The following is an 18,437-nucleotide window of genomic DNA, read 5'->3' as shown; positions in this document are numbered from 1 at the left end:
AGTCACCCCTAGTTTTCAACAATTACTGATCAAGATATTGCATGTTAATACAGAGCTGCTGTCACTGCAGTCTCAGTGTAACTGCTGTGACCCCAAGGTATAAACCCAGAGAGACTGAAAACATATTTCAGTCTGGTAAGTGAACAGTCTCGGATCCAAGCTCATTTATTCTTTCTCTTCTTCCCAGCAATTTCTTGCTCTTGAAGCAAAACCTGACAATTGTTAAGCTTTAGCATCCAGCAAAAGTTGCTATACCAGAGTATCACCCCAAAGAAACATTTAGTGGAGTCAAAAACACTATTTCTGGTAAAGTAAAAAAAAAAAACACTTAAGTGCTGAGGAATGTACTGGAGGAAAATAACAAGATGCAGAACTCTGCAGTCAGGCTAAAGGCTAACACCCCATCAAAAAACTCCAGCCACTAATTTTGTAGTGGTAGTTCACACTATGAGATACATTTGTAGAATTCACACAAGAGGTTTGCATGGAGCTAGACACACACAGTGAACCCAAAAGCAACACTCCAAAGGTCACACCCTAAAGGAGCAGCAGGTACACACATTTATTAAAAAAACCCCAGACAATCTCTTCACTTTTACTTGTTAAAAGCCACCACAGGTAACTGGTTCCCCTTCTACACTGTTTATTGGGAAGTTCTGCATCTCAATCCTACTGGCAATGTAAAACAAATTTAAAGTTCAGAGGACAAAAAAAAAAGGTAGAAACTACAACTTGATGGTAGAAAATGAGGCTGCACAACTGTTTATTTCAATACAATCAACAAGGTTAAGATTTTTTTCGAGAAAAAAATTCACCCAAGATTTAAATTTAAAATTATGTTAATTGTACATCCTGTGCAGCCATTCTCCCTTTTAATTTATTTATTTGAAAGATTTTAAATAAACAAGGATGCTGAGTAAGCAGAAAAAGGCAGGGAGCATGAGCTTTCTCTAAAAAGAGGTTTATTACCAATGCACACATCTATGCAATTTAAGCTAACCATGTCCTGTGACTGCCAAGCCCTTCTCAAAGAGCTCCTGCTTCTCCAGACTCCATTTTATCACATTTTCCCCAAGCATTTGTGCAAGTGAAACCCAAACTAAGGTTAATCCCCTCTCACCTGCAGCGAGTTAGTATCCCTCAGATTAATTACCACTCCCCCTGGTAACAGCTAATGGTTCTTCTAACCCAGAAGAGAAATAACAGCCATCCAGCTGAAAAGTCAGAACCTACCTTCTGCAAAAAATCTCTCTAGATGCTTCTGAATGCAGGAGGGAGCAAGGACAGCATTGCTGAAAAAGGATGTCACTGTTGGTCCACATGTGTCAACATCCTAGAAAAAGACAGAACACAGTTGCTGAACTGCCATGCCCATGGGAAATCAAGAGCAAGAATAAAGCTGCATTTATTTTCCCAGTTATACCATGCTAATGGCTCCTATGCAAACAACATAAAGCTACAACATTTTATAATTGCACATCAGAGTTTCTCTGCAGACATCCCTCCGGTATGTCAGAAATTCAATACGTGATAGTAGGCGGCAATGAGCACCTCAGGGATTTCAAGTGTGTTCCAAGCCATGAGTCATCGTCATCTCTAACTCATGGAAATTAGGAAGGAAAAAAAAGAGAGAAGAAAAAACACAAGCGTTGCACTGACCACTCTCACGTGCTCCCTCTGTACCACACTTCCCCTCAAAGCATTTCCCTTCTAAACTGGGAGCTCCATGACTTCCACGGAGGAGACATCACCACAGACAAACCCAGCACATCACAGATTCTTCCAGGGAGCCCCCAGAGCCTGGGCAGGATCCCACATTTGAGGGTGGAAGCAGAGCTGGAGCTGCCCTTGTAATCCCCACAAATCCTTGCACACCTGGAGGAGCAAGGAGACGGCAGCTCCCCTGGAGAACAAAGAAAGGGCTGGTGAACCAGCAGCACCCAGGAGGGCAAATCCAGCTCGGGAAAGCCCAGGCACCCTGTTTACACCCCTAATCCAGCCACCTGCTCTCCCCCAAGGCTGATTTTTGTCAGGAGGGCTGGGGGCCAGAAGGAACCTGTAATGCTGCCTGCAGAGCAAGTTATGTGCTTTGCTCATCATTCCAAGCAGCCCCCTGCCTTTCTAAGAGATTCCTTCAGGCAGTCTCATCTTTACCTCCAATCACCACAAACTGGTTTTAATGCTGCTTTTAAAGCAGCTGCGTTGCACTTAAGGGCACACACAGGTGCTCTCCACTCCCCTCTCTACTGATGATCTCCCCAAGTATATCCAGGTTCCTTTAGGTTTTCTTTAATGTCTTGGCTTAATCCTTGTTTCTCTGTCCTCCAAGCAGCAGCCACAACAGAGCCAGGGCTCTCACAGCATTGGTCTAACAGGGTGATGGAGCAGGGAAGGTTGGGGTACATCCCACAAGTCACCCCAAAACCCACATGCTCACATTAGAACTGCCTCTATCTCACTGAACTCCCCATCAGCAGAAATATCCCTTTCAGGTCAGGAAGGGCACAGTTGTCCTTCCCAGCAGCAGGAGTTTGTGTTTTGCACTGGAACATGCAAATCTGGGTCCACAACCACACAAATAAAAGTACATCTCCTTGACTGGGACTTGGATCAAAGCCTTAAGACCAGCACCCGCTACCAAAGCATTACACAAAAAATAAATAAAACATCAATACACTCTGTTCCCTCCCCTAAAGAACCTGAAATGCCTGGAAAAACCATCAATACCTTTAGCTGCAAACACTGCTCCAGTTAACAGATAAATTTACATCTTGCCAACAGCTTAAAAAAAAAACAGTATCCAATCTGTACTCTTGTAACTTCTTGCACAGCAATTTAAAAAAATATAATAGTGCTTGCACAGGTCAGATTCATCCTGGAGGAAGAGCAAACGCCAGTAACGTTTCAGGACCATTAATCTCAGAAATCTCACCGAGAGCAAGCAGGCAGGCAGCTTAAAAATATATTTAGTCCACAAATGCTTATTAACGTCATTTGCTGATTCACAGCAGAGCCAGGCACACAGAACCCAAATGCCACTTCTGCTTTCCCAGACTGGGTGGTAGTAATAATAATAATAATAATAATAATAATAATAATAATAATAATAATAATAATAATGTTGAAAGTATTGAGCATCAAGTTGCTTAACCTATCTCAAAACCTTCCATGATGCAACTTTTAGATTGGAGCTGTCAGAACTGGAAACCACAGGTCCAGTCTGTGGCCGTGTGGTTTTGGATCTGATCAGAATTTATCTGGAACTGAATCTTAGTTTTCTTTTCTTTCACTGACTATCCATCTTGCTGCCAACATTAATACAGTCAAGACCAGAAGATAAATAAAATTAATTCTTCAGGCTCACAACAAAATTAACACTGAAATTCACCACTACTTTTAAAATTACATCCTCTTTATAATGGAAGAAAAAAAATTTGATTATTTGATACCTGTGCCAGTATTTTGTGTGTGAGCTTTGGGGCAGAATTAACTCACTATATTCTTAGGGAAAGCTCTAAGTAAAAATTCTTTTAAATGTAAAATGTTTTTTCCCCTAATGTTATATACAATACAGTGATGCAAAGCCCAAAGGACTTTCTCTCTAAAGCAACTATTCAAATCTGTATGATGGAAATATATTTAAATATAACATTTTAATCTTGCTTTGCCTTTGAATTTTTAAATGCCTTTTCATGAAAGCAAGCATTTCATTTGTCCTTTTAGCCATTCCACCATTAGGATTTACAAGTGAACAAGAACTGTCACATTACCTTTCTCTTTTAAAATTATTCATTATAGCTATGTAGTTTTTAACTCAATACACATCCAGTCTGATTGAGCCTTACCAATTTTTATATGTTATACTGTAATTCATTCCTCAAGCACATTGGGATTTGTCCACATCCATTCTTTCTCAATTTTCCACAAGCAAGACAAGTGTCTCTAGATGCTGGATATGCCAGACAACATCCTCCCAAAAGAACCATCCACTACAACCCACACTTTGGTAAATAAATTGTAAAAAATTGAGTCAGAGCAGGGCCCTGCTCTGGCTGGTTGGCTTTGCTGAGCAGGAACAGTTCTCAGAATTAGCAGAGCCTGGACCCACGGGGTTCAAAGGGTTTCAGTGTTTGGGTGAGGCCAATCTCAAAGCCCCCCCCGGAAGGGCAACCACAAAGCCTCCTCCAGTTAAGAAAAAAATCTATCTTTTTACCTCCTTTATTCTTTTTTGTTTTGGGGTTGGGTTTTTTCCCCATGTTGTAGATTGGGGAAGGATGACAAAAGTTCTTATTCTCAGTGACAGTAGGTCTGTAGCAATTGTGCCAAACAGAAGAACTGAGTTCTCTCCACATTTGTTAATGGTACTGCAATCAGAAGTGATTAAAAGCAAAAACATTTCTGTACAAGAGAAACTGAAAGTATTGCCTCTGGGAAAACAGAAACACTGGCATTTTCTTTGCAGCAAACACTAAAAGTAATAGATAATTAATGTAGCCTAGGACATTATGACATTTATAAAACTTGTTTTCTGGAATAATCATAAACAATTCACCTTGACTGTATTCCCAAGTCATCACTTTTTAAAGTCACTGCAGTTTGCAGAGGCCTCGCTGATGCTATTCTTAATTTACTTATTTTTAGGTGTGAGAACAGATTACCAAGGCAAAATTTAAACTTAAAAATTGTCAGGTTTTCAGCCTCTTCTATAATCATTAACCCTGCCTGCATTTCAGAAACATTTTGTGCTAAGTGGAAACCAAATACACAGTTAAAACTGCTTCTGCTTTAAAATTAAACTCCCGAAGTGTGGGAGGACTCAGCATTGTTAAACAAGGGGCACATTTATCCAAACCACCAGGAAAAAGCAATGCAACAAAAACACAGAAATGTGAGTTAACACAAGCAAGAGCTCCCAAAAGGCTACAGCAGCATTTTTATTATGGGTGATTTGCAAAGAAGAACATTACAGACTCCCCCTCCCTTCCTTGAAAGGCTTTCAGGGAAGCATCTCCCCAGGGAAGCCTCTGGGCACTGGAGCAGCTCAGAACCGAATCAAAGACCACATTTGGTTCTGGAGCAGCATGACAGCTCAGCAGCACCCAAGGCATGGGAAAGCAGACCACAGCTATTAATAGACAGATTCACATGTAAATACCTTTTGCAAAGAGGCAGAGGTGCCACACGGCTCAGTTTTAGCACCAATGTTGAAAACACCACATTGCACTAACAGAACTGGCATTTACCTTTCCATGGAGGATGTTTAATTAATTATAAGATGCTTTCTGCTGGCTTCTGAAGGCTTCTCTGCTCAACTTCACTTTCCAGTCCTTCCAAGAGGCACCACCACACTAAATCACTTTATACTGGTGGGACAGGCAGAGCTCCCACCTCACCATTACCTGGACAAACACACCTGGTGACAACCCCAGACCACAACTCATCGGTGTTGGGGAACAGAGCCCTGCCAAAGACAGGCAATAAAAAAAGGCTACTGCAAAGTCAGAGGCACTGACAGCACTGTCTTGCAGGGAGAAATGAACCAGCAAAACTGTTCCCCAAGACCACCACAGCTGGTCTAGCTCAGCCTCCCGCTCTTGCTCAATCTACATGAATAAATTCTAAGCCCTACCAAGTGTCAGCTGTGGTCAAACAAACACCACATGCCCATGGTTTGGGAGCATCAGTTTCAGACCACAGATAGTCTCCAGAGCCCTTTATCCTCAGAAAAGGTGGTTTCTATTCTCCTATCAGCCACCCTAAATCACTTAGGGGATGTAAGTAAAAATCAACAAACCACAGGGAAATAAATTCAAAATCCTGAAGAACTCTAATTGGAGGAACAGGCTCCAGGATGTGCCAGGAAATTAATCAACATGCAAGAGAAATGCAGCAGTTAACTGGAAAATACCAGCAGCCTGGAAAGGCACTGAGACCATTTTTCCCTCTCTGATGTTTGTAGCATCTGGACCCTCCAAGTGGCCTGGGGTTACGTTCCCAAAGGAGCACAAGGTCCTGGCCTCACTGTAAGCAGCCAGACCCAAGGGAAAGGGAGGGAAAACAAACAGCAAAATGCTTCCAGAAGCTGCCTGGGCTCTGGACCCTGCTGTAGCTATAATGAGCTTTTCATTTGCAAAGCCCTCTCCCTCCTTCCTTAGAAGTCATTAATCCTTTCCTAAAAAAGTCTTTATTCCCTCATATGAAATGAGAAGTGTTACAACCCATTGCTCTGATCAACTGCAAGAAAAAAATATTAAGAAAACCCCAAACCCTGCACACTATATGCACTCTTACAAGATTTTTAGGAACCTCACACCAATCTATGTAAAACAGAAGAGCCACATTTCATATCACACAAAGGTGTTCCCCACACACACCACCTCCCCAAACCAGGGTGACCTCCTGCTCCCAGGGAGGGATCCCAGGAAGCACCAGCAGCAGCACTTGCTCCACACTGGGATTGCTTTGGGGTGGGCAGATCTTAAAAAGCAGCTTTCAAAAGAGTCTAACTAGTGTCAAGCTTCAGACTCCCCTCTGAGAGCAGTAAAACCCACAGGATTTCTTTCTCCAGGAGCACAAAAGTGGAGGAGGGAAAGGGAGAAAGAAAAAAAAAAGGAAAAAAAAAGAAAGAGCTTCTGGGTGGGTTCAGCACCTGTGTATGCCAAAGGCACTTCATGTTTTATGCATGAGAATGCTATCACCCCAGGAAGGTTTCTAAGTGACTCAGCCAGACAGGGTCTCTACAACCAGTCTTCAGGGGGATTTTTTTTTTTTGAAAAAAAATTATTTTAATTCTTCTGTTTGATTGATAGTATTTTCCAGTCGTTTCTAGCCAGGTATATTTCAAGCAGAGAACTCAATGTCAGCTTCCACCTTGCCCCTTCCCATATAAATGTGGCAATTAGCACAGAAAAATTAGTCAATTATGCAGTATTTCACCTTAAATAAAGCAGCTCAAGAAATAAAACACCATTTAATTGGTAGCTGACAGCCAGGGAAGGAACACAGTGGCTCAGTAACATGCTTAAAGAGCGTTTGAAATCCATTCCTAGCCCTTGATGGAAGCCTGTCCTTGTCAATGAAATCCACAATCCATAATAATGCTCAGTATTGTACTTTCATCCTCTGTTTTATCAGAGCTCATCTGCTGATCAATGAGGAGTCCCACAGAATAACACTCTGAATTTCAATGTCAACACAGCAGTACTGTGGTAATGATCGAAAATATTTACATATTGCCTCATTGATCGTGGGGTGTTCTCTTCCAACCATCTGGCTACTGGGCACTCTTCTTTTTTATTATTTTATTTTATTTTTGAGGCCTTTACAACTATTTCAAGCAGGTTATCTTGACAGCTAACTTCCAACATTCCACCCGAATCACATTTTCCTGTTATTTTTAACCCAGGACATCAGCAACACCATTAATCAATTTCATGCCATCTCGGGGAACGGGAAAATAATTTTCCTAACAAGGACAAAACCCCAAAAACCCCAGCAAACACCTGCTCTGTGATGTGCCAATTCAGCTACAAGGTCTCGTTTTTAATGTGACTCAAGGGTGTCACCATTTCAACATCGGATGAGTCAAATGGAAATATGTCCCTCACTCTGCTCCCGCTGCCAGGCACGAAGAAAAAAGGCTGCAAGGGTTGTTTTTCCCACCTCCCGATGGAATATCCCTTGATCCCTGCAGTGCAGGGCCCTGGGCATGCAGCACAAGCCTGGGGTGATGCTGCTTTAGGAACTGCCCAGGTTTTCCAAGCCTGGTGGTTCAGACCAGGGGCTGTCACGGGCTGCAGGAATAAAAACCAGCACCAGCCAACCTCCCTTCCCCTCTCCCACCTGAGCCTGTGCACCCCGACACCCCACAGCCCATCCCACTGTCTGCTGTGGTGATGGATTTGCTGCACCCTCCACTCCCCTGCAGGTCCAGACCCACCTGGAGCCAGAAACTGTGGGGAAAAACTGGGATTTAGCCTCAAGAAAACCCAAACAAAAGCAAAAAGCACCTCCCTGCAAGGTGCTCTGAGCACCAAGGTACTGCACCCCCCCAGCACAGCACAACCAGTTTCCTCTCAATTCTCATCTTGCTGAGCCTAGGTTTCCACGTAAAAATGAATTTTAAAACAGCTTTGGAAAGCTTATCCATGTGCATTCTTCTAGGAAGCTTAAGAGCAAGTTAAAATAAAATATGCAGGAAAGACTAACATCTACAAGATCTACAAGGCTGCTGCAAGAGACCTCAGCAGGGTACTTGCTGCAAATATTAATAAGGTGGCTCTCAAACAGTTGTCAAACTGATTTCAAGGAGTTTTTTAGTGGCTCCAAACCTGTTTATAATCAGAAGCTGACACTCATGGCTGCTGCTACCATAAACTTGATTTAGGAAGAATGGGAGGTCTGAAAGCTAAATTGTACTCAGTCCTTAAACCAGGAATTAAAATCGTCACTCAACATGGTTTAGCTGATGATTTTGGTAACAACAGTTAAGACAAAGCATCACCTCTTTTTTTTTCAGTGCTACTTTGATAACAAGGAATACAACACAAGTTCTATCAGCAAAATGACATTCAGACAACAAAAGACAGAGCGGGGGGGGGGAAGTGCTCTGACATATCTGCCTTTGATAATACAGATGCTCCATTAGACAGTGAAATAAATCTCCCCTTTATGTCAAGCTCCCTTTTCTCCTGGGGCACCTGTATGAAGGAACAGCCAGGAGGACAGAAGGCTCCCTCCTCTCCATCCTTTCTGCCCAGATGTTTGGCAGACATGATGTAGAAAATCTGACCTAAAGATACCAAAGTGCCCACCCCCAGCAAGGCAAGTCAAACCATCTCTCCCTGCTGTAAACAAAAGGATCAATGAAAACTGAGAAGCCAGGGCAACACAGACAAGCTGAACTAAAAAGTTTAATTCTTCAACCGGGCTTGTCCAAATATGCTCTTTCTTCTCACAGTGGCAACATGTCAGATAAAGGTGCCCTTCTGAAAAACTTATTTATAGGCATTAAATGTAAGCAAAAGAGAGTATTAAAATTTTTTTAGTCCCAATAGAAACAGTTGTGTCCAGGCTAAACACATTTCTGAGGGTATCTGATGGAAGATGTTTACTGTTTGTTTTGCAAACAAATGTTTTACAATCCAGTTACAGGTTAGACAAACAATGAGCCCCAATGAGTCTGGATAAATGATCCTTAAAAACAAGAGAGGGAGAACAAAACAGGCTATGTGCTCTTCTCCATCAGTTCACTTTGGTGGATCAGAAGCCTAAAAGCCTCATGTTAAGCCTGCTCTAGTAATTAACAGCACAAGAAAAGCAAAGCAAAACTGGAGACAGAAAACTCAGGAATTTTAGTGTCTCTTCTGCTGAACTGTGCCTGCAGCATTTCCTACATCTGCTCCTGGTTTATCTCTGTTTAAGACAGAAGCAATCCTCCACCTTTGTGAAGAGCACAGAGAACGTTACTGAGGAGATGGGATGGCAGAGAAAAAGCAAGCGAGAGGCCTTCCTCCCCCTCCTGCTCTTTTCCACCAGATATCTCAGAGTTATTTACATGCTCATATCCCAAACTCCCCCTCCAGTTTCACAGCTTGCAGTTTTATTCTGCATTCTGGTCGAGACAACACATGCTTAGCTTTCAGCATGTTTAGGCTGGAACACCCTCTGAACGTGAGGCCGGGTCACAGAGCCCACAGAGAGAAGGATTTCCAGATGCAGAGAAGAGCTAGAAAATAAGAGCCAGAAACACGAGGCTCCATCTCTCCACCACCCTGGAGAAATCAACCTGCTCTGTGGAGGAGACAACTAAACAGCTTGGCAACGCCTACAGCTGGTGCTCAACCTCAGATCCAGTGAAAAGATGTAAATATTTAGATTTCAATTTCATCTGATATGATAAATATAAAATCTCTATTTCCTTCTTAAAAAAAAAAAGCAACATTAAAATAGGTAAGCCACCCACATAGAGAAAGTGATTCTACCGTGTTTGTACCTTTAGAAGGTTATTTAAGTTATGGTATTGCTCTTGAAATAACTTACAATCACAAGTGAAATTATTCCCATTGAATTGTCCTTTGATGTAATAAAACATACTTACACCGCATTTATCTATAAGTGCATATGTGAAATTGTTTTGCTGTTCCTTCCAAACATGTGGTGGCTGATGGCAGTCCATTACTTTTTTACCTCTTCAGAAATGCCCACAGCCCTCCAGGTTTTGCTATGGATAACTCTGACTCCAACCCAAATCATCTGAAAAGGCACCCAAAGGGATCCAAACCCAACTCCTTATGAGTACCTGTACAAAACACAGCTGAAGCTGAACTGCTGTTTACCACAGCCATTCTAGAAAAATCTGAAACCCTTCCATAACTTTCTGCAGCACATAATGGAATTAAGGCCTCTCTACACATCCAGAGTTAAGTCATGCAAATACCAAACTTCTTTGGAGCCAGAGATAAGGCGGCCTCGCCCCTGCAGTGCCCAGATACCTCAGCGTGCTGATGTGATTACACACTCCCACCCTCCAAATTGGTTATCGTGCCATTAAAATGCCTTCCCAGGTCACTGCTCTGAGGGTTAAGCCTGAATTAGTATCCTGAAGCTCCCTGATCGTTATATAAGTGCCAGCAATCCAAACAAATCAGAGTTAACTTCCCTGTCCATTACAGGAATCCCTCTTCAGTGATGAATTACGGATCTTTCAGCAGTTCATTCACTATTTTCTTCCCCATGTCCTCAGAGTTTACTTCAACAACCAGATGTGCCTTCCCAGCCCACAGCAAACCACCTCTGTTCCACTACTGGATTTTCTGGATCTCAGTTCCCTCCCCCCACCATGATGAGACCATAGAAACTGGTGGAAACCCCCTGAGTAGAAATCCCAGTATCTGGTCTCTACTGGAGACTGAGCTGTTTAAAAAAGCCATGAGTGGCAAATCACTTTTCCTCATCACATCGAGGGACTCCCTCCAACTTACCTAATCCCACCTGTTTTCCTGCCAAGGGGAGTTTGAAGGTTCCCACCCACAACATCTCAGCACTCACCAACCTCAGCTGTCCAAATACACAAAGCCAGGACTGTAAAAGCTGTGCAGAGTCCTCGCTATCCAAGGTACTCAGTGCTCAGGCTTGGGTTATTTTTGTGGGAAAACAACTTGAGGTCCACTGGGGTGCAGATTTCTGGATGTTGTAGGTCTTCAAATCTGCCTGAGCAAGATTTTCTGGTTTTAAGGCCAGAAGAAAGAAAGAAAAAAAAAAAATCTACTTTGGAGTTCTAAAGCACCACCTGGGTCAGGAGAAACCGAAGATCAGCCTGTGCCGCTCTTGGGAGACCCAGACTCTGCCGTGGGTGCCCCTGCTCCTATCAGCACTCCTCCCTCAGCCAAGGTGTTTGCTTTGTCCTGCCCTTGGTGGCACCCTGGGCACACTCAGGGAGCTGGCATGTGTGTTCCTGCCCGGCACCAGGTCTAGGGCCAGCGGGACAACGACCTCGGCACTGCCGCTCCCGCAGCCCTGCCAGGCCCCAACCCTTCACTGACCCAGCCACCAAACCCAAGGGTCCTGCTCATCCTCCTCACCATCCACAGCACAGGGAAGCCCAGAGGCAGGAAGATGCTGTTTTCCCTCCCATTTCCCTCCTGTGTGGTCTCTCTCCCTGTAAAGCCAGCAGCTCCTTGCTGGGATCAGCTCAGGTGTGGCCAAGCTCCCCAGGGCAGGTTTTAGCCCTGTGCCAACTGGATTTCTTCCCTGCACCCAGATTTGCCCAATAACTATTTATTTCCACTTGCCTGAGCAATGTCTTACTTCTTCTCCCCTCTGAAGCCTGACCCTGTGTCACACACTCAGGAAGAGTTGCAGGAAGGGGAAGCAGCTCTGTCTCCAGATCCTGCCATCCCTCAAGAGGTCCCCTGGACCTCTCCCTTCCCCCCTTCAAAATGAAAGATACCTTTTTCCAACTGGTATCTTAGTTCTCCAATGGAATTTACTGAAGCATTTTGCTGTGAGCTTCTAAGAGGTATTTTTTTAATTAAAAAAAAATTAAAATCACCATCCAGTCACACCAGCAAACCCTATGGAAAATGCACAAGCCTGACTTCAGGAGCTCTGCCATTGACTTGGCTTCGTGCTGATTAGAACTCCCTGTAGTGACAGGATCTGGCCCAGCCCCAGGCTAGATTGTTTTCTTCTTACATTAAGAACATCCAAACATCATCCATTACTTTGTTCATTTAAAATTTCCTTGGACTCTTGGCACGGACACCGCAATTAGAGAAGCCACATTCCCTTTCAGCTCGTGGGTGAGCTCAGACAGACTCTGCCCCAGTACAATCTTGTGGCACTTGGATTTCCTCCAACACCCAGGAAATAAAGTTATAAATAAAAAGTGTTTTATTTATTCCCTCCCCCCTCCCCTTAATTATTCCATTTCCATTCACACTGAAAACTACAGAACATTTTTGTTTATAAAATGCTTTCGGGCTCAAAATTAAATTTAGACATATTTTACCAATTTGGGGAGATAAACAAATATTAATTGCATCACACCCTACGTCAGCAAGTTTTAAAATTAAATGAGAAGGCATCTTCACCATTTAGAGAAATTGACTGTTAAGAAAACCATGGGGTTTAGATGTTGCTTTTTCCTTCTAAGAAAATTAAAATAAAGCACAGAGACACATCGATGCCTGTTTCTAGCCTCTCCTCTTATTTGAGTCTCTAATAAAAGGAAGCCTAAAACAAAAACACCTTAAAAGAAAAAATGTTTCTCGAGGGATCCTGCTGGTCCTGGAACAGGACATTATGGTGAATATGCATGAAGGGCATGAGTCAAACTGTACTCAGGAGCGAGCATCAGCTTTCACTTGCCATTTTCCAAAGCCTTCCACTCAGGCTGCCAAGACAGCAACTGAATGACAAGAGTTTTATTTGAATGCAGAGGGGAGATAAACGCTCCTTAGAACTAATTGGAGGAACCTTCTTTAAATTAGCTCACTTGAAGGATGTGCTGCTTCTCTCTTTGGCCAGCTTGCAGAAGCAGTAACAATTTGTGAATAAGAAGAGACTAATTACTTAAATTCAAAACCTTTTAGCCCCATTGTCAGTTTTAAGTTTTGAGAATTTCTATTAGGGGGGAAAAAAAAATCAGGGCAAGGTCTTTCCAAACTGGTTGCTGTCAAGTAAAATGAGAAGTTAGATAAAACTCCCACGTGCCAGATGGTAAATCACAATAAATGCTCGGGCTGTTAGATGCACAACAAGCGACAAAGCATTGACACACACCATCAGCAGCAAACCCAAAATAGAAAAGATATTTTAATAAGAAGTTGTCATTTGGGGAAAAGATCCTCGTTAAGCTCATCAGAATCAAAAGTCATACACCGAGGGTTTCTTATTTTCTTCATCACCTCACATAAGCCCGAGAACAGCCAACAATTTCAGGTGACTTACATTAGGCTCAGAGCTACAGTCAGCTTGGAGTTCTCTATTTAGGCACCACTTCTGACCCTTTCTGCCAAGTTCCTTAAAAAAATATTGTTAAAGGATTCCAGGGAATTGCTTACTCAAACCACTATTGTTTCCCGAACACAGATGCAAGAAAAAGTTTTATTAAGAAGATAAACAGCTGCTACTGTACACGGTTTAGATGGCAACAAAAGCATCTAAGGGCCATAAAGGGAATAGTAAGGGAATTAAAAAGCATTTTTATGCATGAAGATGGCTAACATCTGTACGTTCATTAAAGTGGTATCAACTATGCTTTTAATTAAAAGTTAGTGACAGAAACTTAAATATGATTAACGAAGCCCAGCAGCCTACCAGAAGTCTGATCTATCAAAAGGAAGCAGCACAAGCTGTGTCCCCAGCCCTTGCTGCTCATTTCTTCCCCTCTCAGAGATGCTGCCACAACCAGAACACACTGCAAGGACCACAAGGCAGAAATCCTGAGACAAACAACAAGCCAGCACAAGTCTGCAACTGCGCTTTCAAGCTTGGCCATCCTTTATTCTGTATATCCCGAGGAGGTGTTTCAATTACAGAGCAGCCCGCAGCAAGAACAAGGAGCTGGTTACCTGTCAGAATAACCAGGCACTCGGAGATCCATCAGCCATGGGAGGCACGAGGTCTGCCACAGGAAAAGAGGGAAAAGGGCTGCCCTACAAACAGCAGTTTCCTATTCAGCAGCGGGGGGGAGAGGGAACACCCCTCGCCCAGAAGCCAGTGCTGAACTCCGTAAGGCAGTCAGTCGTCTTGTGTTACTCGGGAGCACAAGGCAGTCATGACAAAAATAAACCACACGATAAAAATACAGCACGAGCAAAAAGATGTGGGCACGGAGCGGGAATCGGTGCCATCGGAGGATAAGGAGCCCTACAGCCACAGATATTCTGACGTGCACCCAAACTTCCGCCTATTCAAGTCCTGATCTCCACAAAGACCGATCTATTGCCACTGTCCTGCTGAACTGCTGTCATGTTCAGAGCTGAGCACTCACAGATTATGTCTTCAAAGACTGAAGGCGCTTCCTGACATCAAATTTCCCACTTAGCAGCTTCCAGACGCACAGAGCACACAGAAGATGGAAGCTCTCGCTTTAGAGCGGGTACCAACACAGGACGAAACTTTTTTTTTTTGCTTAAATACACGGCTTATTTAAACTCTGCCTCAGTCGTGGCATTTAAATAGAAAATGTGACAGGACTGACTTGTGTGGCTGACTGAGCAGGGCGCTACCCTGAGAGGCTCCCTGAATGATGCTTCAGCTCCAGGCTGAGCACCTCCGTGCACTGAGTCCTTCTGCTTCTTCAGTGGAGCAGGAGAGGCTGGGGAGGAGGTGAAGGACGGCATTTAACGATCCCGCAGCCGGGCAAAAAGCTGGAGCTGCTCACGCTGTAGCCGTGGGGCAGCAGCACTCTCCAGGATGGAGCCTAGGGTTGTTCGGGAGCACCAGGCAGGACTCCTTCTGTCAAGGAATGGGAAGGCCAGGACAAAGGACGGCCAGGCCCGGCAAAGAGAATCCCCTCTTGCAACCCATCATCCAGCTAAGGAATGGGCATTTTGCTCTTTCCAAAGGGAAGAATCTCTTCCTCCCACTCCCGCAAGGAACAGCTCCGCCTGAGGAGCACGGCCAGCTCCCAGTCACCACCCAGCAGTGCCCTGACATAGCGGGGTCTCGAGCCCCGAAAGCCCACGGGGCTCTCCCTCAGCTGGAATGAGTCACCGGCGTTTATTCTCTGAGGCTGCTGCGGGTCTCACCCTCCTCTCTCACAGGGAAGGGAGGCACCCTCGGGCAGCACGTTCGCCCCTTCCCCACGGCCAGGCCCCGTCCGAGCGGCTCCTGGGCCACCGCACGACAAAACCTCCACCGGGGGCCTCTGCCAGAGCCGAATTCGGTGAAATTCAAGGCTCGGAGATGCGGTACCCGAGGAAGGAGACCAGGACGGAGCTCTCCGAGGGGCTGGCTCCGGCCTCGAGCCATGACCGCCCCTTACGCTCCGGGTGCCGGGACCCGGCGCGGAGGGTGCTCCGTCCGGCCGTCCGCTCGTCCCCGGCTGTCCCCGCGGGCACGGAGCGTGTCTGCCGCCCGCAACCCGCCAGCGCACCGAGAGCCCGACACCGGCCGTGCCACACGCCGGACCTCGGCAGCGCGGGACTGCAGGTCCCGCGTCCCTGTCGTGCGGTGCCGGGCGCTGCCATGGCCGCGGGGCCCTCCCGGTCACCGACTGCTCCATCGGGAAACTTTTACCACCGCATCCCGGGCAAAGACGGACGGCCCGGCCCCGCTCAGGCCGCGGCAGCCCCGAGGTGCCGGTCGGGACCGGCCGCGGCCCGTGGGGGCCGTTCCACGGCCCGGGGAGGGGCCCCCGTGCCGCACCGGCCCCTCCGCGGAGCCGCAGCCGCCCCGCGGGCCCGGCCACCCCCCCTCAGCTCCCCTCGGGCCCGCCGCGGTTCCCGCCCCCGCCGAAGCACGCCCGGCCCGGCCCAGGGGCCGCCAGGTGCCGGTGCTCGCCCCGCCGCCCCCCGCCCGCCCTCAGCGCCCCCCGCCACGCACCGGCTGCTCCCGGCGCGGCGGCCGCGGCTCCCGCTGCTGCTGCTGCCGATGCCGCCGCAGCTCGGCGGCTGCCGTTGCCTACGGGTCGCTGCCTGCCGGCATGCCCGCTCGCCGCTGGCATAATCCCCGGCGCGGGCGGGCCGGGCGCGGGCAGCTCCTCGCCCGCCGGCGCTGCCGCGGCGCGGGGACGGCGGAGGCGGGGGGAGGCGAGGCGGGCGGGCCGCCGCAGCTGCGGCGGAGGAGGGAGCGGGGAGGACGAAGAGCCCCGCGGCGGCACTGCCCTTGCCCTGCCGTGGCACAGCGGCCGCGCGGCCCCGCGGCTTTATCCGCCCGCCGAGCCGAGCCCCGCGCACCGGCAGCACCGGGAGCCGCCACTTCCTTCCCCGCGCCGCTCCGCGCTCCTTCGCCCGAGCGGGCGGGGCGGGCGCGCCGCCTGCCGGCCGCGGCGGGGAGCGCGGGGCAGCAGGACCGCCCCGCCGTGAGGGGAAGGCGCCGATGGCGCGGGGAAGGTGCGGGGAAGGTGCGGGGCAGGTGCGGGGAAGTGCGGGGCTCCCCGGGCTGGTACCGCCTTCCTCCGCCCCGCGCTGGGCTCGTTCGCCCGCTCGGTACCGGTACCGGTGCCCGCAGGGAGGGTAACGGCGTTTACCGAGCCCCAGCCCGTGCTCTGCCCTCACCTGCCCCCAGAGCAGCGCTGGTGACTCCTCGAACTTCACTCTCTGCAGACTGGGGTGGGGGGGAATCTCAAAAAGTTCAGCGGTCGTTTTATTCAGAAACCTCAGAAAAAGACTCTGGAATTAAATCTGCCGTGGCCTTTGAAAGCTTCGTTAATTTCCTGCGGCTGTTTTTAATTCAGGGTGCATCATTCCAGCGCTTCTTCCCTCTCTGCAAAGGCAAAATACTCGCAGTTTGTTTTGTAACTGCTCCCTGCATTGCCACACTAAGTTGTAGTCCACATTACAGCTTCTTGCGAGGCAGATGCCTAAACCTATCAATGCTACAACGAGACACTTTAATAATCTGCTCTCTAGAGATGTGAACAAACAGAAATTCTATTTTCCAAAGTTTAAATCTCACAGCTGAAGGAGTTGAAATGTTTATTATCATAGAGAAAACTATGCATGGGAGTGTCTTGCAAGGGCAAAGGAGAGCCCGGGGCTCCAGGCAGGACCTCGTAGATCTGGTAAGGAGATAAATGCCAACATAGCTGGGAGGTGTCAGGTAAGAACACAAGAGGAAGATGACTAAAGTCCTCAGCAGAGGAAGTATAAGCTCCTCTGGTTCTCTCAAAGTCCTTATGTGTCCTCAAAGAGAGAACAAGGCAATTTTCTCGTGTTAAGGGGAAGTTGAAAGGGGATTAAAAACATAAGGACAGTGTCCGGCAAAGGGCATGGCCAGCAGTCCTGGTTCCCACAGTAAACGCTCCCTGTGCCCCAGTTTTTGGTGCTTCGGGTCTGATTTTCAGGAGCACTGAGCATTCAGGCCTCCCACTGATTTAATCTGGAACTGCAGAGCCTCTGCCCCTCTGATGAATCAGGCCAAAGGCACCACACTGAACAGGTCACAGTTATTTGAGAAGGTTGGCCTAGAAGTTTACTAAAAGCAACACTTTCCCCCCCCCCCGAACCTTCAGTGTTATAATAGAACAGAAATAGCCTAAAGAGCTCCAACAGATGGAGGAGGACTTTTGATTAAAAAATAAATTCTGACTCACAATTCAGTTTTTGGGATGTAATAAAAAAGAGTCCATGAATATGAATAGTGCTGGAAAGAATGGAGTGGAGATGAAGGGAGGTTAGAAGGAGAGGCAGTGAAAGAGCTGAGCTGATTTACCTACTTGCCTCTAATGTCTGTCAGGAAAATTCTTTGGTTTTGCTGTAGCACTGATGAAAGAAAACAAGACCATTACTGGACTCATGAAATTTTCCTGTAATGGATTCCTTGGAAAAATCCCGCTGGCTGACTGGTATTTCTGAATGCTTTAAAACTGTGCCTGTTAATAACAAAATAGTGGGAAAACTGCAGATGAATAGAGCTAAGCAGGGAAGGGATTCTATTTCCTCGCCCTTAACCCCTTGTAAGTAAAAATTACCAGTGAGAACATGGAATGCCATCAGAATTGTACATCTCTTTGTGGAGACTGGAAATACATTGGAGCAAGTCCTCTCCAAGCATTCAGACCCAATTTCTGCATTTTAGAGTAAAGGGGAAAATGAGTAACTACCATCCTTGACTTCTGCCTGGCTCTGATCTTGCACTGGAAGTACCCACAGGGCAGAAGGGGTTGGAAAAACGACAACATTTTTGAAAAGACCGTGCATGGGTAGGACAGTTCTTCATCAAATATCTTAAACCACAGCACTCTAATTTTAGAATCAGACCTTCTC

At 46.7% G+C, this 18,437-nt stretch overlaps 1 protein-coding gene across 15 annotated transcripts in view; it reads right to left on the bottom strand.

The window, feature by feature from the left end:
- Positions 1-16,427, bottom strand: part of PITPNM2 (phosphatidylinositol transfer protein membrane associated 2) — a 123,572-nt gene extending 107,145 nt beyond the window's left edge. For 3 of the 15 annotated variants that reach the window (XM_069030953.1, XM_069030954.1, XM_069030955.1), the window contains exons 1-2: positions 1,876-1,993; positions 1,234-1,333 (exon numbers count right to left, since the gene is read on the bottom strand). The gene's annotated coding sequence lies outside the window, so the exon portion shown is untranslated. The other 12 variants (XM_069030950.1, XM_069030951.1, XM_069030952.1 and 9 more) reach the window with 9 other exon arrangements.
- Between the last annotated feature and the right edge of the window lie 2,010 nt (positions 16,428-18,437).

Source organism: Aphelocoma coerulescens, chromosome 15 (assembly GCF_041296385.1).
Source record: "Aphelocoma coerulescens isolate FSJ_1873_10779 chromosome 15, UR_Acoe_1.0, whole genome shotgun sequence".
NCBI lineage: Eukaryota > Metazoa > Chordata > Aves > Passeriformes > Corvidae > Aphelocoma > Aphelocoma coerulescens.
The sequence above is the reverse complement of the archived record's forward strand: the minus strand, read 5'-3'. Positions and strand labels throughout refer to the sequence as shown.